This window comes from Phyllobates terribilis, unplaced genomic scaffold (genome assembly GCF_046119375.1).
Source record: "Phyllobates terribilis strain yellow unplaced genomic scaffold, ASM4611937v1 Scaffold_5__5_contigs__length_657084704, whole genome shotgun sequence".
NCBI classification, from domain to species: domain Eukaryota; kingdom Metazoa; phylum Chordata; class Amphibia; order Anura; family Dendrobatidae; genus Phyllobates; species Phyllobates terribilis.
Window position 1 is genome coordinate 182,329,994 of NW_027362765.1, and position 16,023 is coordinate 182,346,016.

Genomic DNA, 16,023 nt, shown 5'->3' on the forward strand with positions numbered 1-16,023 from the left:
TGGTTCTTAACTCTTTTTCCAAGTCTACAGGTACGCCTCCTGCTCCAGTTTCCGCTGAAAACGAGTTTGAGGTAGAGAACATTCTGGCCACCAAAAGGGTAAGAGGAAAAAACTTTTTTCTGGTAGATTGGAAGGGGTTGGTCCTGAGGAGAGAACGTGGGAGCCCCGGGAGAACATCCATGCCCCTCTCATCCTTGACAAATTTCTGTCTGGCCTAAAAAAGGGGGGGCCTAAAGGGGGGGGGGTACTGTAGCGTCGGCGTCCCTGCCTCCTGCTAGGCAGGGACGCTGTTCCCCTCACCTCTCCACTCCGTGCCCGGCGTCCTCCTCCCGCTCTGCTGGCAGCGCGCGCTGCTTCCCGGCCACTGTGCTTAGGGCGCGCGCGCGCTCCCCCTCTCTTAAAGGGGCCGCGCGCGCTGTCCTAAGGAGTCCCCGGCCAATGGCCGGAGGACCTCACCATATATAAGGCACCTCCTCCAAAACGGAGGTGCCCGAGCAATGTTGTTGCAAAGCCTTCACTCTGCTTCAGCCCTCAGGTCCCGTTACCAGTTACCTGCCAGTCACCTGTCAGATTCCTGCTTGATACCTGCCTGATATCCGTTTACCTGCTTGCAAGCCTGCGGTCCGACGGTCTGCCTTCCGACACCTGTCAGTCTGTCTATGGACCAGCCTGCCCGCTCACCTGGGAGCGCTCACCTGCTACCTGCCTGCTAGCCTACCTGGAGGCTCCGCCGTCACTTGCCGTGACCACCTGCCTGTCCAGAGACTCTTGCCTGCTCACCTGGGAGCGCTCACCTGCTACCTGCCTGCTAGCCTACCTGGAGGCTCCGCCGTCACTTGCCGTGACCACCTGCCTGTCCAGAGACTCTTGGCCGCTCACCTGGGAGCGCTCACCTGCTACCTGCCTGCTAGCCTACCTGGAGACTCCGCTGTCACTTGCCGTGACCACCTGCCTGTCCAGGGACTCTTGCCTGCTCACCTGGGAGCACTCACCTGCTACCTGCCTGCTAGCCTACCTGGAGGCTCCGCCGTCACTTGCCGTGACCACCTGCCTGTCCAGAGACTCTTGACTGCTCACCTGGGAGCACTCACCTGCTACCTGCCTGCTAGCCTACCTGGAGGCTCCGCCGTCACTTGCCGTGACCACCTGCCTGTCCAGAGACTCTTGCTTGCTCACCTGGGAGCACTCACCTGCTACCTGCCTGCTAGCCTACCTGGAGGCTCTGCCGTCACTTGCCGTGACCACCTGCCTGTCCAAAGACTCTCGCCCGCTCACCTGGGAGCGCTCACCAGCCACCTGCCTGCTGTCCTTCTACCCAGAGACTGTCCCTGTCACTTGCCGTGAGTACCCGCCCTTCTACCCAGAGACTGTCCCCGTCACTTGCCGCGACTACCTGCCCTTCTACCCAGAGACTGTCCCTGTCACTTGCCGTGACTACCTGCCCTTCTACCCAGAGACTGTCCCCGTCACTTGCCGCGACTACCTGCCCTTCTACCCAGAGACTGTCCCTGTCACTTGCCGTGACTACCTGCCCGTCTTCCCTGGGAGCCACCTGCTTCCTTACAAGGACCGCCCCCTTGTATAGTTGCTCAGAGGTTCCGCCTCCCAGACCCGTTACACACACATTGCAGATTTGTTGGTTTTTTGCTGCACAGATTTGTCACAAAACCTTAAGAGCCAACTGAAGTCTCATACACACGTTGCTTATTTTTGACTTGCAGATTTGGTCCAGATTTAAATCTGCAGTGAATTGTTAGAAACTTAGCTCACTGCTGGGAGTCATGAGCTGGGTACCCTTCTATATAAACCCTGGCAGACAGTCTCTAGCTGTTGTGTACCGATTTGTGTTTCCCGTGTCCTGACTCCGGCTTGAATTTTTACTACCCGCTTGTCTCCTGATTTTGTCTTTGATGCGACTTCTTGGCTTTGACCCTGCTTGGCGACCCTTTCTGCTCCTGGATCACTTTTCTGGATGGCAGCCCTTCCGTTGAAGCAATCCACTGGGCTCTGTTGTAAGACCAGATCCCCCTGTACAAGGGTTAAAGGGGTTTACCCATTAACAAAGCTCATTTTAATCAATAGATCTTGGATTAAAAATAAGTTCCACAATTGGATGTGTTAAAAACATTTATCTGTGCTGAGATAATCTTATAAATGTGCCCCTGCTGTGTACTGTGTAATGGCCGTGTCTCACAACTCCTGGGCAAGTGAGGAAGCAAAAGAGTATACAGACAGGACAGCACAGGGTCACAGCTTCTGGCTTCTATAACGAAAAACATTTCCCTGCCTTATTAACCCCTTCGCTACCTTGGGTTTTTCCGTTTTTGTATTTTCTTTTTTTGCTCCCATTGTTCCCAGAGCCATAGCATTTTTATTTTTTGGTCAATATGGCCGTGTGAGGGCTTATTTTTTGTGGGAAGAGTTGTACTTTTGAACGACATTACTGGTTTTACCATATCATGTACGGGAAAACGGGAAAAAAATTCCAAGTGCAGTGAAATTGCAAAAAAAGTGCAATACCACAGAGTTTTTTATTTCTTATTTTTTTTACCACGTTCACTGAATGCTAAAACTGACCTGCCGTTATTATTCTCCAGGTCATTACGAGTTCGTAGACACCAAACATGTATAGGTTCTTTTTTATTTAAGTAGTGAAAAAAATTCCAAAGCTTGCTAAAAAAAAAAAAAAAAAAATGGCGCCATTTTCCAAGACCCGTAGCGTCTCCATTTTTCAGAATCTGGGGCCGGGTGAGGGCTTATTTTTTGCGTGCCGAGCTGAAGCTTTTATTGATACCATTTTGGGGTAGATCCGATGTTTTGATCGCCCGTCATTGCATTTTATTGCAATGTTGCGGCGCCCAAAAAACGTAATTCAGGCGTTTAGAATTTTTTTCTAGTTACGCCGTTTACCAATTCGATTAATTCTTTTTTTATATTGATAGATTGGGCGATTCTGAACGCGGCGATACGTGTATGTGTTTTTTTTATTATTATTTTATTTTGAAAGGAGGGTGATTTAAACTTTTATATATATATTTTTTTTTTTAATATTTTTAAAAACATTTTTTTTTCACTTTTTGCATGCTTCTATAGTCTCCATAGGAGACTAGAAGCAGAACTTGTCTGATCGCCTCTGCTACATAAAGGTGATGAGCAGATCACCTCTATGTAGCAGAAATGCTCCTGTGCTATGAGCGCCGACCACTAGGTGGAGCTCATAGCGATCAGCACATGACAACCACTCGGGTCTGCTGCAGACCCAGGGTTGTCATGCCCACCCATCAGTGACCCGCGATCACATGACGGGGTCACCGATGGGCAGGGTAAGTGACGCTCTTCTGGCGCGGCGATGTTAAATGTCACTGTCAGAGATTGACAGTGGCATTTAACATGTTAACAGCCGCGGGTGGATCACAATTCCACCCACGGCTGTTGCGGGCACATGTCAGCTGTAATAATCAGCTGACATGTGCCCAGTTCAGTGCGGGCTCACCGCCGGAGCCCGCGCTGAACAGGGGGAAAGAATGGTGCGTACTAATAAGCCACAGGCTGTAAAGTGGTTAAATATGTGTTTTACCTAACAGAAAGAATCAGTTGTGATCCCATCCTGTAATATCTGTATACTCTTTTGCGTCCTCCCCTGCGCAGGTACTGTGGTATATCCGACCATGTTCCTGCAAGGTAAGACGCAGCAATTACATAGCACATAGCAGAGGCACATTGATAAGATTAACTCAGCACAGGGACATTTTTTTAACATCCAACTGTGGAACATATTTTTATTCAAAGAACTTTTAATTAAAATATACTTTGTTTGTGGGAAAACCCCTTTAAAGGTTGAAGGTTGGGGTTTCTCTAGAATCTGCCAGATGTGGGTGTGGTTTGTGCCAAGTCTGTCCCAGGAAGCCTTTCTGAGGCTGGGTGTCCACGTAGCGTTTTTCAAGCGTTTATGCTGCGGAATTTCCGCAGCGTAAACGCTTGTTAAACGCTAGGTAATCCGCACCCCATGGTCCCCAAGGGGATTCCGCATGTTCTATGCACATGCTGCGGATTTTTCCGCAGCGTTTATGCTGCGTACAAAAATCCGCAGCATGTCATTTAATTTTGCGGAAGCGCAGCGGAACTCCCGCCATTGACTTGCATTGAGACGCATAGAAACCGCGACTGTACATTTGTACAAGCGGCTTCTATGCGTCTCTATGTGCGGATGGTACCCAGTTCTGGAGGAGAGGAGACTCTCATCCAGACCTGGGTACCATTCTAACTGTAAAAAAAGAATAAAATAACAAATAAAGTTTATACTCACCTTTCCGAAGGCTTCTCTCTGAATGCCGGCATCGCTTGAGGACCTGCGGTGACGTCACAGTCATGTGACCACAGGCCCTTCACCGCTCTGTCTCGCGATATGCCGGCAGCCGGGAACCAGACAGGAACGAGTGCTGCAGCACACGCCGGGGCATCGGGGGTGAGTATAGCTTTATTTGTTTTAATTTTTACGGTTCACACTGTATAAATCCATGCTGTTTGCATGGATTTATACAGTGTGACCTAGTTGTCAAGCACTTTCCAAGTGATGCTATCGCCTGGAAAGCGCTTGTCAATCTGCATGCGGAAACGCATGTGAATCCGCATGTGGATCCGCATGTATTCTGCAGGAAAAACGCATGCACAATCTGCATGCGTTTTTTTCTGCCAGGGAGATGCAGAAATGCTGCAGAAATTTTCTGCTTCATTTCTGCATCGTGGACACATAGCCTGAGCCTGTGGCCTCTGACAGATGTGACATCTGTGTGACGGTTAGGAGGAAGAATCTTTTCTGTGAGCTGGCACTCACTACAGTGGGGCTTTAAAGAGCATGTGGCATTTGACTCACAAATCATAGAGACAGTCACAATGTAGTGAATGGTTTTGTAAGAACCGCTAACAGTGGTCCACACACAGAATGAAAGCTGCAGAACAGATCAGTCGGCTTCCAGCACTCAGATATCATACTGCCAACTTGCTTTCCTTTGAAACTGTATTCTATATACAGAACTGTAAAATGTATTGGTGATATATTAGGCAGAATGGAAGGCTACTGCATAGTCATTCCTTCAGCATATATCTGGTCCATTATACCCTTTACATACAATCAGCATACATGTCAGGTGCATGCTTCAAAGAAATTGTAATGTCTCCTGGTTATGCTTTAGTAGTTAGCGACAATAACAGCTGAATATTGGGGGCTTCCGCTGCCACACCTGTTTCTATTATAAGGGAAAGCTGGACAACCCTTCATTAATTTATTGTTCATTAAGGCTATGTGCCCACAATGCAGAAATGCTGCTGATTTTTTCTACATCTACCTGGCAGGAAAAACGCATGCTGATTTTACATGCATTTTTCCTGCCAGGTAGAAGCGTTTGTCAAGCGTCTTTGCATGCATTTCTGCATGTGGGTTACCAAGCGCTTTTCCAAGCGATTTTAGCATCACTTGGAAAAGTGCTTGACAACTTGGTCACACTATATAAATCCATGCAACCGGCATTGATTTATATAGTGTGACCAAGTTAATAGTTTAAAAAAGAATAAAAATGGTAAAAAAAAAAAAAATAAACATTATACTCACTTTCTGATGGCCTGCGGTCTTCTCTCCGGTGCGTCCTGGCTCCCAGGTGGCTCGTGATGGTATAAAAGGACCTTCCATGACGTCGGCAGTCGCGTGACCTGTCCCATGACTAAATGATGTCATGGAAGGTCCTTTCACACCATCGTGAGCCACCTAGGAGCCAGGACGCACCGGAGAGAAGACTGCGGGCCATCAGAAAGTGAGTATAATGTTTATATTTTATTTTAAATTCCTTTTTTTAACAGGTACTATGTTACCCGGGTCTGGAGGAGAGTCTCCTCTTCTCCAGACCCAGGTACCATCCGCACATTGAATCGCTTAATATCCGCATGTGCACATGAAGTGATGCGGATATTATGCGATTCAGTGCAAGTCAATGGCGGCAATCATGCCGCGTTTCCGCAAAAATAATGGACATTCTGCGGATTTTTCTGCAATGATAACCCGCAGCGGAAGTTTCCGCAGCATGTGCACAACACATGCAGATTATCATTTGGGACCATGGGGCGTGTATTACCAAGCGTTTTTTAAGCGTTTTTGCTGCGGAAATTCCGTCAATGGCATGGGAGCAGTGCTCTCCTGAAGACAACGGCATGGGAACAGTTTTCTCCAGAAGACAACAGAATGGGAACAGTTTTCTCCAGAAGACGAAAGAATGGGAACAGTTTGCTCCTGAAGACGACAGAATGGGAACAGTGCACTCCTGAATACAATGGGATGGGAGCAGTGCGCTCCTGAAGACAATGGCATGGAAGCAGTGTGCTCCTGAAGACAACGGCATGGGAGCAGTATGCTCTTGAAGACAACGGCATGGGAGAAGTGTGCTCCTGAAGACAACGGCATAGGAGAAGTGCGCTCCTGAAAACAACGGCATGGAAGCAGTGCGCTCCTGAAGACAATGGCATGGGAGCAGTGCGCTCCTAAAGACAACGGCATGGGAGCAATGCGCTCCTGAAGACAACGGCATGGGAGCAGTGTGCTCCTGAAGACAACGGCATGGGAGCAGTGCGCTCCTGAAGACAACGGCATGGGAGCAGTGCGCTCCTGAAGACAATAGCATGGGAGCAGTACGCTCCTGAAGACTATAGCATAGGAGCAGTGCGCTCCTGAAGACAATGATATGGGAGCAGTGCGCACCGTAAGACAACGACATGGGAACAGTAAGCGCTGGAAGACAATAGCATGGGAGCCGTGTGCTCCTGAACACAACGGCATTGGAGCAGTGCGCTCCTGAAGGCAACTGCATGGGAGCAGTGCACTCCTGAAGGCAATGGCATGGGAGTAGTGCGCTCCTGAAGGCAACGGCATGGGAGCAGTGCACTCCTGAAGGCAACAGCATTGGAGCAGTGCGCTCCTGAAGGCAACGGCATGGGAGCAGTGCGCTCCTGAAGGCAACGGCTTGGGAGCAGTGCACTCCTGAAGACAACAGCATGGGAGCAGTGCGCTCCTGAAGACAAAAGGTAAGAACACTCCTTTAAATGTAACCACCCTTGAGTAAGCTTATTTTATTGCCCCTGCTGTAAAAGGTTGCATGTTTTGAAATTAATATATGTAATAAATCGTAATGTCTACTAAATGAATAACCGTGTAGGGGGCACGCTCTTGTAATGGGTCTCTAGATGATAAAGTCCATATGCCTTAATAAACGTTGAGTGAAAAGCTCCTTTAGTTCTATAAATACATTGTAAAATGCTGTTTATAAATGAAAATATGCATTAAGGGTATGTGCACACGATGCAGAAATGAAGCAGAAAATTTCTGCATCATTTCTGCATCTCCCTGGCAGAAAAAACGCATGCAGATTGTGCATGCGTTTTTCCTTCAGAATACATGCGGATCCACATGCGGAATCACATGCGTTTCCGCATGCAGATTGACAAGCGCTTTCCAGGCGATTTTAGCATCACCTGGAAAGTGCTTGACAACTAGGTCACACTATATAAATCCATGCAAACGGCATGGATTTATATAGTGTGACCCGAGAGAGTGTATATACTTACCTCCGATGGCCCGCGCTGTCCTGCTCAATCCGTTCTAGCAGCTGCCGGCAACTTTGAATTGAAAGACCTGCCAAAGTCAGCGTCACGTGACCCGTCACATGACTCTGACGTCAGAGCAGGTCCTTCAACTCACTGCAAGTGCCGGGAACCAAGCAGGAGCGCTGCGCGGGCCGACACATGGTAAGTATATATATTTTTTTTATTTTATTCTTGTTTTACAGCTTTTTAAATGGTACCTGGGTCCGGAGGAGATTCTCCTCTTCTCCACACCCGGGTACCATCCGCACATTAGAACGCGCCAATAACGCAAGTACAGATGCAGTCTTGCGGAATTGGCGCGTTCTAATGCAAGTCAATGGCGGCGAAAACGCCACGTTTACGCAAAATTAATTGACATGCTGCGGATTTTTGAGCGCAGCGTTTACGCTGCGGAAAAATCCGCATCATGGGCACAGCACATGCGGATTTCAATTGGGGAACATTGCTGCCCTTCTACCATGCGTTTTTCATGCGTTTCCGCGGCGTTTACGCAACTGCAAAAACGCCGCGGAAACGCATTAAATACGCATCGTGTGAACTCAGCCTTAGTCTTGGAAAAGATGAGGTTAAAGGACACATTGCAACAATTCTATTCGTTGTCCAAAAGGTAACGCTGCTTCTCTGCCCTATTTGGATGCTTCTATGTTGGTAGGCCTGCATATGTCCTGCCCAGTAACAGGAATCTGGGTTTGCTGCTTGGTACTTGATCTCCCTCCTCTTCACAAGACAGTGCGAAGTTTAAGGAACCCCTGGTGTTCTGACCCAAGCAGCCTCTCCCAGGCCAATTTAGGGAGATTTCCATGGTGACTGAGCTTGCTTGGAATGCTGGGAGGGAACGGAATTTCTGACGCTCTTGTCCTGCTCAACACTCTCCAGGTACTGACAAAGAAGGTGCCAGTTATGTAAGGGCAAGAGGGGTGATAGCCAATGATCAGCCACATTCCGGACATAGCTGTGAATTGCACTCCTCCAGATCAACGCCAAAGTTCAGCTCAGAGAAGCTGGAGGGAGGCTTCATACAGAGCTTTTGTCAATAGATTAACTAAGATAAATTAAGAATCAGAAGAATTTTTACAGGAGGTAAACTATGAAGAACGATAATGATTTGATATAAACATTACAGCAGGTTGGGACCTAAAAATAAGTTCAACTTAGGCATCAGAGCAAAAGGATCAATGCAGAAATCCCTTCAAGCTTATGTAGAGTAGATTGGCGTGCAGGATTTCCATCCTAATTGTAATATAGACATGAACTTTTGTTCACCTTTAACATGTTTGTTAAAGTGACACTGTGGGCAAAAATTGATCTGGAGTGGCGGCGCCTACTGCCAATGTCTCATCTACATAGTCCATGTTAATGGCAAATCTTAAAGGGGTTCTCTAGGTAAAAAGAAAAGTTTCTCATTAGCTCAGATCTCTAAAAAATAAGCTACGGTATATACTCGTGTATAAGTCGACATTTTCAGCACATTTTTTATGCTGAAAAAGCCTCCTTTGGCTTATACTCAAGTATATACTTATAGTATATTCTGGCTGTGGAGGGTGGTGGCGGGTGTTGCGATTGCGGAGGAGCGGTGCACAGGCAGTAGCCGGCTGCTGGAGCTACCACATGTGCCCGCTGCTAAAGAGAATGAATTTTCACTCTTCCTGCTGTGGCTCAGTGATCCTCTGTGCCCACTATTAGAGAGTATGAGTATTCACTCTTCTCCACTCTCATGGGCGTGGAGAAGAGTGAATATTCATTCTCTTTAGTAACAGGCACAAAGGATCGCTGAGCCACAGCAGAAGCCAGTGACTGCGGCTACAGTGTGCGCTCTTAAAGAAAATGAATATTCACTCCTCTCCACGCGGTGAGAGGAGTGAATATCCTCGCAGCTCACCTCAGCATCTGAGGGTGCATGGCAGTGATGTCATGCGCTGCTCAGATGCTGAGATCAGCTGCTGGCAGAACAGGATGCAGCGCTAGAGCAGAGGAAAGGAAGGTGAGTAGAATTGTTTATTTCCTTCATGTGTGCAGTGAAGGGAGTGCCATGCATATCAGGATTGGGGATGAGGGGGCCATGCATGAAAGGATAGGGGGGCCATGCATACCAGGATTAGGGATTATGGGGCCATGCATACCAGGATTGGGGATAAGGGGCCATGCATACCAGGATTGGGGATGAGGGGGCCATGCATACCAGGATTGGGGATGAGGGGGCCATGCATACCAGGATTGGGGATGAGATGGCCATGCATACCAGGATTGGGGATAAGTGGGCCATGCATACCAGAATTAGGATGAGGGGGCCATGCATACCAGGATTGGGGATGAGGGGGCCATGCATACCAGGATTGGGGATAAGGGGGCCATGCATACCAGGATTAGGATGAGGGGGCCATGCATACCAGGATTGGGGATGAGGTGGCCATGCATACCAGGATTGGGGATGAGGGGGCCATGCATACAAGGATAGGGGATGAGGGGGCCATGCATACCAGGATTGGGGATGAGGGGGCAATGCTTACCAGGATTGGGGGATGAGGGAGCAATGCTTACCAGGATTGGTGATGAGTGGGCAATGCTTACCAGAATGGGGAAATTTACCAGTAGCTGCTGCATTTCCCACCCTAGGCTTATACTCGAGTAAATAAGTTTTCCCAGTTTTTTGTGGTAAAATTAGGTGCCTCGGCTTATATTCAGGTCGGCTTATACTCGAGTATACAGTGCCTACAAGTAGTATTCAACCCCCTGCAGATTTAGCTGGTTTGATAAGATGCAAATAAGTTAGAGCCTTCAAACTGCAAACGAGAGTAGGTTTTATGAACAGAAGCATAAATCTTACAAACCAAAAAGTTATGTTGCTCAGTTGAATTTTATTAAATTTTAAACATAAAAGTGTGGGTCAGTTATTATACAACCCCTATGTTTAATATTTTGTGGAATAACCCTTGTTTGCAATTACAGCTAATAATCGTCTTTTATAAGACCTGATCAGGCCGGCACAGGTCTGTGGAGTTATCTTGGCCCACTCCTCCATGCAGATCTTCTCCAAGTTATCTAGGTTCTTTGGGTGTCTCATGTGGACTTTATTCTTGAGCTCCTTCCACAAGTTTTCAATTGAGTTAAGGTCAGGAGACTGACTAGGCCACTCCAACACCTTGACTTTTTCCCTCTTGAACCAGGCCTTGGTTTTCTTGGCTGTGTGCTTTGGGTCGTTGTCTTGTTGGAAGATGAAATTACGACCCATCTTAAGATCCTTGATGGAGGAGCGGAGGTTCTTGGCCAAAATCTCTAGGTAGGCTGTGCTATCCATCTTCCCATGGATGCGGACCAGATGGCCAGGCCCCTTGGCTGAGAAACAGCCCCACAGCATGATGCTGCCACCACCATGCTTGACTGTAGGGATGGTATTCTTGGGGTCGTATGCAGTGCCATCCAGTCTCCAAACGTCACGTGTGTGGTTGGCACCAAAGATCTCGATCTTGGTCTCATCAGACCATAGAACCTTGAACCAGTCTGTCTCAGAGCCCTCCAAGTGATCATGAGCAAACTGTAGTCGAGCCTTGACATGACGCTTTGAAAGTAAAGGTACCATACAGGCTCGTCTGGAACGGAGACCATTGCGGTGGAGTACGTTACTTATGGTATTGACTGAAACCAATGTCCCCACTGCCATGAGATCTTCCCGGAGCTCCTTCCTTGTTGTCCTTGGGTTAGCCTTGACTCTTCGGACAAGCCTGGCCTCGGCACGGAAGGACACTTTCAAAGGCTGTCCAGGCCGTGGAAGGCTAACAGTAGTTCCATAAGCCTTCCACTTACGGATGATGCTCCCAACAGTGGAGACAGGTAGGCCCAACTCCTTGGAAAGGGTTTTGTACCCCTTGCCAGCCTTGTGACCCTCCACGATCTTGTCTCTGATGGCCTTGGAATGCTCCTTTGTCTTTCCCATGTTGACCATGTCTGAGTGCTGTTCACAAGTTTGGGGAGGGTCTTAAATAGTCAGAAAAGGCTGGCAAAAGAGATCTTTAATCCACACATGTGAAGCTCATTATTCTTGGTGCCTGAACTACTTCTTAATACTTTAGGTGGACCAAACAGAATTCTTGTGGTTTGAGGGGTTGAATAATAAATGACACTCTGAATTAACTTTTAACGTTTTTAATAAAAAAAAAAAAAAAATTTGCTGCAGTGCATTTCCCACTTCCAGGCTGATCTACAGTACAAATGTCACAATGCCAAGTTAATTCCGCATGTGTCAACCAGCTAAATCTGCAGGGGGTTGAATACTACTTGTAGGCACTGTATATGGTAATTGATACTCACCTACCGGCATCCAGTTGGATCCAGTGCAGGACTCTCTGTGGTTTGTGTTGACACAAGAAGAAGAGACATCACCATTCCTCCAGCAGCAGGACCATTGTGGCCTGTGATTGACTGCAATGGTCAGGTGACTTCAACAGAAAAACATCCGATGTGTCTTCTAGCAGGTCACTTAAACTTGCCAGTGCACTCATGACATAGACAAGCTGCCTGTACGCTTATAGTCTCAGGACAAAGGCCGGCTGCCTGTATGCTTATACTCTCAGGACATTGGCCGGCTGCCTGTACTTTTCATTGTTTCGTATTTCTAGACAAACATCTGACTTTTTAAAGAATATGTGACCATTAGTTCAAAAAAGCTGCAAAAAATGCTTAAAGATAAAATGAAAAGTCTTTTAGATTTTGCACCAAATTCATGAACCGTGTGCACCATTTTAAAGAACTCGGCACTAAAAGCATCAGCGAATACCTCAAGTCAAAAAAGGAAAAGTTACTTTAATAAATCGCAAATGATGAATCCGGGTCATAGATCTAAGAACTTAAAAGGTAATGATGAAGTATCTTTGATTTCTAAATCCAAACCACTGCATTCTGTGTTGCACAGTGCTAGGAGCAGATTCACATCTGTTTGAAAAAGAATGAGAAATGGAGAGCAGTATGATAACATCTGTTTTAGAGAGGTCGTGCAACCTAAAGGGTTAAATCTGTATGAAGGCATTCCCTTTTGGCAGTACTCCCGGAAACAGTAGGTTTCCAACAACAACATAAGGAAAATGGAAAGGCTGAAGCAATAAATGTGTTTATTCCTGAACTCTACCTTGTGAATCGGAATCCCAGAACAGGTCGGGCCCCAATGACTAATGTTTGTATTATGTGGAGATAAGGCAGTTAGGAGAGTAATTGGAATGGGGAGAGCCTAAAGTGGGAGATCACACATTCCAGTAGGGAAAAAAGTGATGTAGATTTTGATTCTACTCAAAAGGTTTATTCAAGAAAGTATCAACAGTTCTATATGTATACTCAACTGTGAATATAAATGGCCCAAGTGTGCACCTGGGGTATGGAGAAACAATGTGTAAGAACACACCCTAAAGTAATTTCCTAATATTGCATATGTTTAATCCAGCAATGTGTTTTTTTCTTTTATATATGTAACTGGTAAACACTAAGCTAAAAAAGAAAATGTAATATAAGTAATGGTGAAATAAGACTAATAAGACAGTTTTATAACACAATTCTGAATTCCTTAGGATTTGTATTAGCCCATGTGTTCAAGCTTTCACATTGTTCCATTAATAGGGTTATCCAGCGACATCCAGAATCACTCATTTAGGCATCGGGAGAGCGGTGCCGATTAGTGTTGAGCGAGCACTAAAATGCTCGGGTGCTCAAAGCTCGGGCCAAGCTCACCGTGATACTCGGGTGCTCGACCTGAGCAACGAGCCCAATGTTAGTCTATGGGAGACCCGAGCATTTTTGCGGCGGCACCCCCGGCAGTCTGTAGAAAGCCTAAAAAGTGCCCAAAACGATAGTGACAGTGCTCAAAAGACATGGGGACAGCATGGGCATCGCCCCAGGAAGCATTTCTGACCCCCAGGTCACTGCTGTCAACAACGTGGTCAGAGGTATTAAGCTACTTTAACGGGCTCACAATAAAACGTTCAAAAACGAAACTGAAACAGTTTTCCTGTGAAATATGTTAAGGAAGTTCCTTTCCAGGGTAAAGACTTGTGTATAAGGTAAAATAAATAACCAAAAACAAAAATACTCCTCCACACCTTGGACTACGTTCACAAGTAGCATTTTTTATGCGTTCTTGCACTTTTGTATTGCTTTCAACCATGACAAATGCATTCACCGGGAAATGTAATTTTAGCATTTTACCATCTTATCTGGCCATGTGCTGTGTGACACATGCATACAGTGCTGAAAAGACATGGGAACAGCATGCGGAAGACCCCTGGAAGCAACTCTGACACCCAGGTCACTGCCTAAAAGTGTGCCCATCAGAAGTGATCCTTTCCGCATCAGAAGATGCAGACTTGCAACTGTCCCCGTGCAAGTCCTTGTCCCAGGGCAGTGTTAAATTGTACCTCCCCCATTCCTTGCAATGCAAGCGCAAGTATGCAGCCTGCCACCCACCCACCTCCAGGCTGCAATACCATACTGCTAGCTTGCTTGCACCTGAAATGGGGCCTTTTAGTTTGGAGGAGGTCGAGTGTCCACGCTCAGTCCCCAGCCGCCAGGGGGCGGCCGGGTGTCCATACTCGGTCCCCAGGTGCCCCGTGGCTGGGTGTCCACACACGGTCCCCAGCCGCCTGGGGGCGGCCGGGTGTCCATAAACGGTCCCCAGCCCCCCTATTTCTCCTTGAAACTCCCCCCACACTTTTCTTAGCCTGGCCTCCTTTAGGGCAGTATTGGACGAGCCCACCAGAGAGCCAGACTCCTCCGGTGGGCCCTGGCTTCTCCATCAGGGGAGTTGAGAGTGCCAAGGTGAGGAGCATGATGATGATGATGATAGAAGTTAGCATCTGCTTTGTTTTCTTGGAATGCAAGCGTAAGTGTGCAACCAAACACCCACCCCCAGGCTGCAATACCATACTGCTAGCTTACACTTGAAATGGGGCCTTTTAGTTTGGAGGAGGCCGAAGCTGGCCACTACCTGATGGCTGCTTCGGCAGCGAGGTATCCATACTCAGTCCCCAGCCGCCCGGCGTCCGGGTGTCCATGCTCGGTCCCCAGCCGCCCCGCGGCTGGGTGTCCACACACGGTCCCCAGCCGCCTAGGGGCGGCCGGGTGTCCATAAACGGTCCCCAGCCGCTACTATTTCTCCTTCAAACTTCCCCCACATTTTTCTTAGCCTGGCCTGCTTTAGGGCAGCATTGGACGAGCCCACCAGAGAACCAGACTCCTCCAGTGGGCCCTGGCTTCTCCGTCAGGGGAGTTGAGAGTGCCAAGATGAGGAGCATGATGATGATGATAGAAGTTAGCGTCTGCTTTGTTTTCTTGGAATGCAAGCGCATGTATCTAGTAGCGGCTAAGCCTGAGGTAGTCAGCGTTTTGGATCATATCCTACCTCCTCCGAGGATTGCTGGATGTTTTCCTGCTTCTATCCCAGTTCTATGACTCCCGTTAAAACAAAGCTTCAGGTGATGAATGATGGATGAGGTGGTGGCAAAGGAGAAAGAGCAGGAGGAACAGGGACCATTCACATCAATATCAGGCCAGTCAACCACACATGTCTTGTAGGATATGTTTCTGTACCAAAAGGAGCGGTTTGGCTACAAAGTTAAAGGGCATACAGTGAGTGCAATGCCTAACAAAAATTTCGAGGCACTCCAATGCCCCTTGGAAGTGACATGGAGGTCAGAGGGCCTTAACTAAACCTTTTATCCATTTATAGCAACTGGGTCTCCTATGCACTGTTGGCTTAAGCAGTGAATGGAAGGCTTTCCAAAAATTATGAGGAACTGCAATGCCCCTTGAAACAGACGTGGATTACAGCATACTAAAAACCTTCTACCCATTATTGGGGAGTGGGTCTCCCTTAGTGTTCGCCTATGCATTGAAAAGCAAAAGCTGACTAAAATTAGGAGGAAATGCAATGCCCGTTAGAAGAATGGTGGAGGTCGCAGTGGAATAAAAAGACAATATCAATGCCCCTTGGAAAAGTGGTGGAGTTCGCAGTAGCTTAACAAGATGGTTTTAATGCCCTTTGGAAGAATGGTGGAGGTCGCAGTAGCTTAACAAGATGGTTTTAATGCCCCTGGGGAAAGTGGTGGAGGTCGCAGTAGCTTAACAAGACGGTTTTAATGCCCCTTGGAAGAGACGTGGAGGTTGCAATAGCTTAACAAGACGGTTTTAATGCCCCTTGGAAGAGACGTGGAGGTTGCAGTAGCTTAACAAGACGGTTTTAATGCCCCTTGGAAGAGACGTGGAAGTTGCTGTAGCTTAATAAGACGGTTTTAATGCCCCTTGAAAGAGACGTGGAGTTTGCAGTAGCTTAACAAGATGGTTTTAATGCCCCTTGGAAGAGACGTGGAGGTCGCAGTGGAATAAAAAGACAATATCAAT